Genomic DNA, 11,795 nt, shown 5'->3' with positions numbered 1-11,795 from the left:
CCTAAAGCTTGGCATCCATGAGCTAGCTAAACCGTTTCTGTAGACCTGCTGCAGTTTTGTATACTCAAGATAAGCTCAGTCTACAAGTCTGTTCTTGTTTTGTGGAAACCAACTAACGCATCAATATGAAAATCTGACTCAGACACCAAGTTCAAAAATCTGACTGAGGAAGACCAATACAAGCTATAGCTTCTTAAATCAGGGGCATGACTTAAATAGAAATATGTCATTCCTCACTTCAAGGCCACATTCAATCTTCCTACCTCAACTCCACCTTCGTTCATGATTTCCTTACCCTTCAATATCCAAGAACATATCAGTGTATCTTCAATGTCCCCAGCAACTGAACATCCACAGGTCTCTGGGACAGAGGTTTCTGTAATAGCCAAGACGAAGGAGCAAAAAAGTGGCCATTCAAGCAGAGTTTGCTCCATTATTCAATGAGATCATAACTTAACTGATAATTCTCAGCTCCACTGTCCTGCGTTCCCCACAACCCCCCACCCCCAAAAAAATTCTTGCCTTTGTTAGTCTAAAATCGGTCAATTTCAGCCTTGAAAATATTTACTGACCCAGCCTCTGTGATAACAAATTTCATAGATTGACTACATTCAGGAAAAAAATTCCTCCTCTATGTCTTAAGTGGGACAATGCTTCATAAATGTTTTGAGCAAATAAATCTCTCATCTTGGCCCTAGATTACTGATTGTGAAACCAAGACTCTTGGTTCCAGACTTCCCAGCTAGGGAAAACATGCTCAGTACATTTGACCTTTCAAGCCCTTCAAATTTGCACTCAAATTCCACCTCTCATTCTTCTAATATACTCATGTTGTAATGATCTCTCCTTGTAGATCAGGAATCAAACTAGTGAACCTTCATTAGGGATTGTGCACAATTAGATATGGGCCAGTTCACCATAAGCATGTCAACAATAGGTAAACACTTATAATACTGAATTGTTATTTGAATTGTTGTTTCCAAGCTATATACACAAGGTACTTCCTTCTACTGACACCACAAAGTCCCAAGTTTGCTTACAATTGTTACAGCCTTATCTAAAAGCAAAATATTACAGATGCTAGAAGTCTGAAACAAACAAAAAGCTGGAGAAACACAACACGTCTGGCAATATCTGCAGAGCTATGAATAGAGATTTTGTTGAGTCTAATATGACTGTTTTTCACAATACAAGAGGAGCCAAAATGGGCTCAAAATATTAAGGCTGTTTCTCTACAGATGTTGCCAGATCAGAGTTTCTCCAGCATTTTTGCTTCTCAATTCTGTCCAAAATCAAGATGCTGAAGTCGCTTTAACGAAGGCCAAGTTTAATTTATTACACAATTAACATCCATTTAGATCAAAGCTGTAACCGAAACTTAGATTTCTAGGTTGAAATTCTTACTGAGCAATGCTGTCTCCACAAGACTACCCTGGTCATCTTTTCCCGTTTGTCCCAGCTCCACACTTTCACCCGTTCTTATAACAGCCCGAGCTCTCAGCCAAACTACAAACTGGAAGATTAAAATGAACTGTTTAGCACCTACTGCTCTCCCCTAAGGCCACGAGTTCTCATACATTAATATTACTCCTTCTAAATGGCCAGAACTCTGCCAACCTTGCGTTTCCCAGAATCCTAGATTCCTCCTGAGGCTATGCTATCCTACAGCAAGACTTAACTGTTGCAACTGCTCTACTACTCCAAACCTCAAGATAACTTGGAATTATAACCCACACCCTACCCACTTAACTTCCAAAGTCTTTCAAAGCACTGGGTTTCTCAGTTTTACTTTGCTCTGTATCACTAGAAATTCAACTTTCCATGGGCTCAAGTCAACTTCTCAAACAGACAGTGACCTCTGACAACACCGCTGTTTTCTCCTTTGGTAAAGTATCCCACATCAAGTAATGACTTGGCTGCTGTATCCTTAGTTTTCAGATCCTCAGTTTTCAGATCCTCCACCAGGTGTGCCTTCTCCAATCTCTGTCCTAGACTCTGCAATTTCCTCCTCCAACTTCTGCCATTCCACTTCCCTCGTGACTGCGCAGTGGCTAGGCAGTGCCTTTTATTCTGACTTAAATCCTCCAGAAATGATTGTAACACTGATACTGCTACAACAGATTACATACAAATCAAGTAACTGTTCAGAAGAAAATAGTAGACGGTCCAACCCACATAACTGCATCATCCCGTTTGCAACACAAATGAAGACACTGATAGAACAAAAATGTACCACATCTGCACAAGATCTAATCACATGATGCATGGGTTTATGGACTAATCAAAGCAATCCCAGACCTCAAAGTACAAATAAGCAAACATAAAACAGTGAATTGTACAGGGACATAATAGGAAACAACATATCAAAATCCCCAAAGCTTGAGTTAAAAAATCTTAACAGTATTGTCATTTGTAAATAAGAATGATCAATTTACCATTCATCTTTGATCCATCCATTTCCAAATGATGCAGGGACATAATTTAGAGGATTATGTCAAAGGAATCACATTTCTGATCGCTATCCAGAAAATCCTGTGAAATTTATCTGCATGTTTAAATTTGTCAATTTGACAATGTTGTTAAATCGTCTGTAAGCATTCACACTGGGTCCTCAAGGACAAGATGCCAAAATGACCTGTGCATCTTCAAGAAACTGGGGGAAAACGTGGTTAAAATGGGACAAGTAATAGAGATCAGAGAGACAAGGCTAAGAACATGTCTATACGCATGTCTAGGAATTTTTTTAAATGAAGGTGTTACGGTACAGCGAACCACAGGTCAGAAAGGACACAAATGAGGAGAGCAGGAGAGGAAAAAGGTAAAAGAATTCTTGGTGAGCTGGTTACTACAATGCATGCATAACGGGGCACCAGACAGGAGTTCAGTCGACTGGAGATGTATTGAATGAGGGAAGCGCAGGGATGAAAATCTTCTGTAGACAGACTATAGCAGCAGCAGAAACTCTACTGAACAGATTCAAATGAAAATGTGCAGAAAGGACAGGCACAGAACTGGGAAGCAACAATACATTGTGGCTACAAGAGCAGGTCCGAGGCTGGAAATTCTGCTCAACTCAACTCCCAACTTCCCAAAATCTATGGATTATCCACAAAGGCCTAAGTCAGAAGTGCAATGGAATGCTCTTCACTTAGCCAAGGACTGATTAGGGGTATTCAACATGGCTTTGAGAGTGGGAAATCGTGTCTCACTAACTTAATTGAGTTTTTTGAAGAACTGACAAAGACGATTGATAGGCAGAGCGATGGACATTGTCTATATGGACTTCAGTAAGGCATTCAACAAGGTTCCGCATTATAAACTGGTTAACAAGGTTAGATCAAATCAAATACAGGACGATCCAGCTATCTGGACACAAAATTGGCTTGAAATTCCAAGACAGAGGGTGGTGGTGGGAGGGTTGCTTTTCAGACTGGATGCCTGTGACCAGCTGTATGCCGCAAGGATCAATGCTGTGTCCACTTCTTTTTGTCATTTAGATAATTGCTTTGGATGTGAACATAGGAGGTATGGCGAAGAAGTTTGCAGATAACACCAAAATTGGTGGTGTAATGGATAGCCAAGAGGGTTACCTCAGTACAACGGGACCTTGAACAGATGGGCCTGTGAGTCGAGAAGTGGCAGACGGAGTTTAATTTAGATAAATGTGAGGTGCTGCATTTTGGAAAGGCAAATCAGGGCAGGACTTATACACTTAATGGTAAGATCCTGGGGAATTTTGCTGAACAAAGAGACCTTCAAGTGCAGGCTCACAGTTCCTTGGAAGTGGAGTCACAGGTAGACAAGGCAGTGAAGGCAGTGTTTGGTACATTTGCTGTTATCAGTCAGTGCATCGAGTATTGGAGTTGGGGGTCATGTTGCAACTGTACGGGACACTGTTTAGGCCACTATCTGAATATTGCGTACAACTCTGGTCTCTCTGCTATAGGAAGCATGTTATGAAATTTGGAAGGGTTCAGAAGGACATTGCCATGGTTGGAGGGTTTGAGCTATATCGAGAAGCTGAATAAACTGGGGCTATTTTGCCTGGAGCGTTGGAGGCTTGAGGGTGACTTTATAGGGGTTTAGGGTCACGAGGGGCATTGATAGGGTGAGTAGTCCAGGTCTTTTCCCCAGAGTAGGGGAGTCCAAAACTAGAGGGCATAGGTTTAAGGCAAGAGGGGGGGGAAAAGATTTGAGAGAGACCCAAGGGGCAACTTTTTCCATGCAGAGGATAGTGCGTGTATGGAATGAGCTGCCAGAAGAAGTGGAGAAGGCTAGTACAATTAAGAACATTTAAAAAGGCACTTGGATGGTCTATGAATTGGAAAGGTTTAGAGGGTTAAATGAGCCCAGATTGACTTAGGGTATCTGCTCGGCATGGACAAGTTCAATCGAAGGGTGTTTCTATATTGTGTGACTCTATGACTCTATGAATAATGATTAAATACTTTACACATTTCAATGCAGCACAAACAGAGCACCTCAATGGTGAAATAACAAGGTGTAGAACTGGATGAAAACAGCAGGCCAATCAGCAGAGGAGCAGGAAAGCTGACATTTCAGAAAAAAAAGGGTCCAGACCTGAAACGTCAGCTTTCCTGCTCCTCTGATGCTGCCTGGCCTGCTGCGTTCATCCAGCTCTACACCTCGTTATCTCAGATTCGCCAGGATTGGCAGTTCCTACTACCACAGTGGTGCAGATTTTTCAGAATCTGAATGTTCAAGATTATATAGTAGCCAAATCAATTTCTTTTAGGGAAGGAAATCTGTCATTCTTACCTGGTATGGCCTATGTGTGACTTCAAACCTGCAGTGTGTTTGACATCAAATTGCAAAATGCTCATAGCAAACCACTCAAAAAAGGAGCAGTTAAGGCTGGACAAAAAAAAAAGAAAGCTGGCCCAACCAGCAACATCCACCAACCCACCACAAAAAAAAAAGGTTTCGTGCAAGAATTCTCTTTCCATCCTCGATTCCACAAGGTGGTGGGGGGGCTAAGTAAGAGGTAATTTTGTCAACAAGTGGCAGCTATATCAAACTTAATTCTGGTGATCCTCATTAATGCACAAAAATATGGGAACATTTTATTGAATTGTCAGTGGAAAAGTTACAAATCTCCACCGGACACACTTGAGGACTGAATTGTGATACTTTACATAAGGGACAAAGTTAAAACTTGAACCATACCCAACACTGCCAAAAAAAAACAAGCTATTTTGAGCAGAGACATCAACTGGAAAATAAATTATGTCAATTGTTAATTGTGTAATCTTGGATTACAGAAAATGCAGAAAACAAAACCATGAAGCCAATCTCTACTGCTCTGAATTTCTCCCCTTGTTGGTTAGTAAAGCCATAAATTATTTAATAAGGTCATCAGATAGCTGTTCCAAATAGAAAGTGAGTGGCTGTAACTCAAGCTCCTTACTCCAACAGCCAAATGAATGAACTGGCCACATTTACAGTATGCACCATGTGTCATACTGAACATCTGAACCAAAATGTGAAATCTTGACAAAATCTGTTTTACTATCAGAACATTTGGTTGGTTCAGAAGTGGAGAACTGAGAAGCATTAAATGAAAACATAGGCAAAAATTCAATTAAAAACAGCGTTTTACATATTCACCTTACATTTGATTGTCAAAGTAATCAACGTTACTATACTGCTCCCTGATACAGATACCAGGAAGATACAAAATTACATGTTGCTCTCCCTCTCATGTAGTGCCACTATACACATTGTACAATTGCGATGGAATGACTCAGATTGGGTACAATTGATGCTTCCCAAAATTAAATGCACCATTCCAAAAGATTAGTTGAGATCTCTTCTATTTTGCAGATGGTTTTGCCAAACACCAGAACAATGCAGGAATAGTCTTTTACAAGTACGAGATCATGCAGCTTTCATTAATATTGAATTCTTAGATTCCAATCTTTCAAACTACAACTCAAAACTTAGGCCTCATTCCCAAAAATCAATGGACATCCAAAACTAATGATGTAGCTGAATTAACATCAGCTTTGGTATAATTCGAGCATTTTCATACAAGTTTTCAAGTCCTACTTTAAGACTTCAGCATATAACCTTGGCAGACATCTCAATGCAGTTCTGAGGAGAGCTGCACTGCATTGTTCAGATATCATTTTTCAAAGGAGACGCTAAATTACAACTCTGTGCTCAAATAGAAGTAAAAGACTGGAGGCATCAAAATGCAAGGAAGTCCTGCTGTGGTCAACATTCGTTCCTTAAGCATCACCAAAACAATTCACATTTATCTCATTTACTGAGATGCTGTATAAATATTTGCAATCCTATTTACCTACGTTGCAATAATGACTATCTAATTTCAAATCGTACTTAACAGACCAAAATGCTTCAGAACATTCTGGGATGCCAGAGTACTAGATTTAAAAAACAGCTCCAAGCTACACAGTGTCCATAGTGACACCATGTACACAGTCAATATGCATAGTAAACCACACAATACATGATTGTATATAACTCAGGCAAAAATTCTAGCAATTTGCAAAGTAATACACCCAACAGAGAAATGGCCCACTAGGCTTGAATTGTCCCAACTTTCTTTTGATCCAGATTCATAAAATTAGATGTTTGCAAAAAAAAGTTTCAATCATTTTTCTCCTTGAAGCCTGGCAAGGAAAGCAAACCTTAACAATGTAGGCCCTTAAATCAAGTAAAATACAGCAAAGAAACTCTCAACAAATGAGCAGTATCCCTTCAAACATTCTTGGAGGAAAACCCACCACTGGTCATTACAAGGCCAGAATGTTCAAAATGATGGAATTCAACATGGACCTCAGCACATGTACAATCCTAATGATTTATTCAATGCAGCGCACAGAACTCATAATATTACATTCCACGTTAATAATTCACTATAGTTTAACCACTTCCTGAGCACATTTCAAGATGCAAACAATTTTCATGCTCAATTTGTTTTCAACTTATTCCATTGATGATATATCTGCTTTATTATAAACGTGTTCATAGATTTAAGAGGAATAGTTTCAAATATTCTAAATCTCTGCCAGCCTGATGTTCCCAGGAGATAGGGAAAAGAGAAATAAACCAGACGTCAGATTATTTCTCCTTTCAACAATATTCACTTCTGTGGCAGTTAGACAAATGAATGTGAAATGCTTCAGTCAAATCATCTGTCAGAAATGCTGTTATTTCAATTGAACAAGTTTCCTCCCTCACTTTTCTAAAGATTAACTGCAATCAAGTGACACCACAATAATTTCCAAAATTTCACTTGGATAAGACAGAAACAATAGTTGAGATCACCAAAGCAGATAAATTGCACACAAGTTGGAAAGCAAAATTCCATAAATACCAAAAGTCAATCAGTAGAATAATTCAGCAGGGTAAACAAATTCAGAGCATAAAAATGCTCCAAGGCCTGTTAAAAGCCAAATAGAAAAAAAATTACATTTCTTTAACCTAACAAAGGTTTGCCAATAAACCCTAACTATTCCGGTCACATATCAAGCAACTACATGTTAACGTATTAAGAGTTAGTGCTATATAACTAATTCAGCACAGGAGGCATCCATTTGGCCTGGTGTGTTTGTGACAACTCCCTCCTGTCAGAACCGTTCAACTGGTTCCACACCTTTTTATAGCTGCCATTAAACGGTTTTGCTCTTCAGTAATCATTCAATTCTCCTTTGAAAGTCACAATCAAATATGATGGCACCATATGGTCAGAAAGCACATTCAGATCCTGGCCATAGCATAAAAATCTTTTCATGCTGCCTCTTGTTTCTTTTATGAATTAACTTAACACCCTGGCTCTCAAAGCTGAAAACATCAAACGTACTCTGTTCAGACTTATGATTTTTTGAGCAGCTCAAATAAATCACCTCTCAACATCATCTTCCTTAAATAAAACAGGTCCAGCTTGACCAAATGTTCGGGACCAGACCAAACTCCCTTTAAATATATCAAGGGCATAGCTAAAACCCTACCATTTTCTCATTTAAAGGCAGATGTAAGGTGCTGTGTTCCAGATGTAATTCGATTGGTCGCACCACTCAGCTTCAGGCAAAACACACTTCATTCTTACTCCCAGTTAAAATACAAAACAAAGAAGAATTAGTGTAATAACTCTATTGGAAAACTTCACAGAATAAATAGAATAATTACTGAACAGCAACTGCGCCAATATAGTAACATCCCATAAACACACTATTGGTCAAGGCAAATTCAGTAAAATAGATTGTCTCATGTGTGATTCTGGCAACAGAGAACTTCAGCTTTTTGCTGTGGCCTAGAGAAATCTAACAGCTTCCACAGCGAACTTCAAAGAATAAAGAAGAATACAGCAAAGGAACAGGCCCTTCGGCCCTCCAAACGTGCGCTGACATATTTTCCCCTTCCATGCTAAAACTGTCTTCACTTACAGGATCCATATCCCTCTATTCCGCTCCTATTCATGTATTCATCTAGGTGCTTCTTGAATGCTGCTGTCATGTGTGCTTCCACCAACTCCTCTGGCAATGCGTTCCAGGTACTCTCCACACTTGGTCCGAAAAAGCTGCCTCACACATCTCTTTTAAACTGCGCCCCCCACCCTGCACCTTGAACCGGTGTCCCCTAGTAAATGATTCCTCCACCCTGGGAAATGCCTCATTACTTTCCACTTTATCCATACCATTCACAATCTTATAAACTTCTACTAGGTCACCCCTCAACCTCCTGTATTCTAGTAAAAACAAACCCAGTCTATCCAACCTTGCTTCATTGCTAAAATCCCCCATACCAGGCAACATTCTGGTAAACTTTTTCTGTACCCTCTCCAAAGGATCCACATCTTTCTGGTAGGGTGGTCAGTAGAACTGAACGCAACATTCCAAACATGGCCTAACCATAGATTCACAAAACTGCAGCATAACTTGTCCATCCTTATACTCAATGCCCCTTCCAATGAAGACAAGCATGCCATAAGCCTTTTTTCAAAAAACTACCTTATTTACCTGCGCTGCCACCTTCAGGTGATCTGTGAACCTGCACACCCAGATCTCTCTGCATATCAATCCTCTTAATGGTTCTGCCATTCACCGTATAATTTCCACCTGTATTTGACCTTCCAAAAAAATGCATCACCTCACATTGTCCAGATTAAACTCCATCTGCTACTTTTGTGCTCATGTGTCCAATTGATCTATGTCCTGCTGTATCCTCTGACAATCTTCCTCATCACCCACAACTTCACCAATCTTTGTATCATCTGGAAAACCTCTTCAAACCCCAGCAACCACTGAAAGCTAAACTAAAACTCTAGCTCTGCCCAGTTATGCTGCTTCTATTGCTCCAACTTAAGAAAAAACTCCAAGGCCTCTCAATTTGTTTATCTGATTGAGAGGTGATGAGCTGTCTCCTCCAAGCCAAAAAAAGGACAAAATAGGCCTCCCAAAGCCATAGCATTGTCACACCATCTATCCATGTAACGAAGGTTCCTCCTCCCTAGAATTATCATTGCAAATCTTTTCTGCACCCTTTCCAATTACCTTCCTGGAGCATTGCGTCCGAAACTGGACAATACTGAATTCAGGCCAAAGCACTGTTTTAATCAAGATTAGCTCTCTGCTTTTATACTCTCTGCCTTTCTACACAAGATCCTGTGTCCTTTTAACTACCTCACAACTTGCCCTGACAGTTTGTATGAGAGTACACATACCTGTATCACTGTTAGAATTTTAGTCTTTGTCCAACTAAACAGTGACTTTGTATTTTTCCCAGATTAAATTTCACCTCCCCAGCGTCAAGTCATGTCACCAGTCACTTGAAGTCTACCAATATCCTAACTATAATCCGCAGGAGGTTGGTTCTTTCAGTTGGCTGGATGGCTAGCTTTCAATGCAGAATGATGTCAACAGCACAGGTTGAATTCCCATGACCGAGGTTATCACGAAGGACTCTGTTTCTCAACCTCTCCCCTTGCCTGAGGCTTAGTAATTCAGGTTAAACCAACTACCAGTTGCCTCTCTAATGAGGCGGCAGCCCTACAGACCAGGAGGACCATGGCAACTTGACCTTTTTACTGCCAAGATGAGTCATTCAAACTTCACACATCGAAAGACAAGAGTTGTTAAGCAAGGGTCAAAGCTGCTATCGTTAAGCACGGTGGATGCTTTCGAGGTTCTGCATTGGGAATGCTGATTAAAAGACTAGGCTATTAACAATTCCCTCTTCACAAGGTTTTTTTGCACAGTAACAAATTTGAAGCGTCAGAGAGTGGTCCACAAGGCCAGCCTTACCGAAAGGGGGAGAAATAAATGCAAGGATTTAAATAAGATCTCACAGCTATCAGAAATCAATCTAAGCTCTACAGAAACCATTGCTTCCTCAAAGTCTGCAAACCCATAATCTTCTCATGACCTCACTTGGCATTACTACCCATAGTTTAGGAAATACTGCTCAAAATGGATTTTTTAAATTTTGTATATGACAGCTCTAACAAACTGACCACAAGTTTTAACCAATATTCTTACAACTGACAAACACTGGAGGAAATCATTCCCAACTCATACACCAGGCAGTACACAAAGTCAGAGTTCATCCTTTATGACAGGAACATTCACCAAAAAAAATATAAAATGCCCTTTCACACTCGTTTAGCTTTACTCAGAATCTATTGACGACTTAAAATTGGCAATAGAGAACGCTTGTAAGAGTCTTGTAAGAGAACTTGGCACAGGAATCCACACAAATCAGATTTAAGTTGTCTTAATCAAGCATATCTGAAAATCACAATTTATATATTGTAGCCACTTGCACTACACAATGGTTTGCATTTTTGAGATAAATTTCCAAATCTGGCAGCATATGATAAAAGTAGTTAGCAAGACATAACAGTCATAACCAAAACGTCATCCTGAGTTTCCCAGAATTATGTCTAGTTCCTAGATGTAGCTGTCTGGTATAGCTGTATGGTGCACAGGCACGGATTTCCAGCACGGGTTGCTGAATAAAGACCAGACATGCAAACCCTGAAATGATTATTATTTACCCAGCTAATTTAGCATAGATCAAGATTCCATTGTGTGATATTTTCAGAAAATGATTTTGGAAAGCTTGGCTATTGTTTTATATCATACGTAGCATTTTTAGTGACAAACTTTGACATTGAATTTATTCAAAAATATATTGAGTCAAGTTTTTCAAAATATTTTCTCTAGTGCCTGGGAAACTGTATTGTATATTGTCAGGTTGTTAACAAGAATTGCAGCCTCAACTGCTTAAAAATATACAGGTCAAACGTTAACCTGCTGTTCATGTAAAATTATTCCAATGTTTCATCATGGAGTGGTTGGAATTTTGCAGTCATTTAATTAAGGTCCAGCATCAATGTACACTTGCTCAGATATTCTGCAGGGTTTCTCACTGAAGTGGATAGAAATTCAGTGTACCACCATCTAGAGGGGATATGTAAACAGAGCTGAAACATGTTCAGAAAGTGAAAGAGAAGATGGGATTAATTAAATTAAGAGTTAAAATGGTTGTCTCTAAATCACCAGGAACTGAAATTTAAAGGAATGAGACATTCCAGTCATAGAAGTTAATTTTCAGTGACCAAGAGGTTGTTTGGCTGTTAAAATTTTAGGCATACTTGAAATGGACAAGCCCCAACTTTGCCAGTTTTAATAGCAACCTACGTTCCATATATTTCAATTACAAGTCTCTCGGCTGGGTATGGTTTCTGGGAGAGAAAGGCAAAAAAATTCCCCACTGAAATTTACACATGCAACCACCTAGAAGATCTT

The sequence above is a fragment of the Rhincodon typus genome, chromosome 3, assembly GCF_021869965.1.
Source record: "Rhincodon typus isolate 14 chromosome 3, sRhiTyp1.1, whole genome shotgun sequence".
Lineage (NCBI taxonomy): Eukaryota > Metazoa > Chordata > Chondrichthyes > Orectolobiformes > Rhincodontidae > Rhincodon > Rhincodon typus.
The sequence above is the reverse complement of the archived record's forward strand: the minus strand, read 5'-3'. Positions refer to the sequence as shown.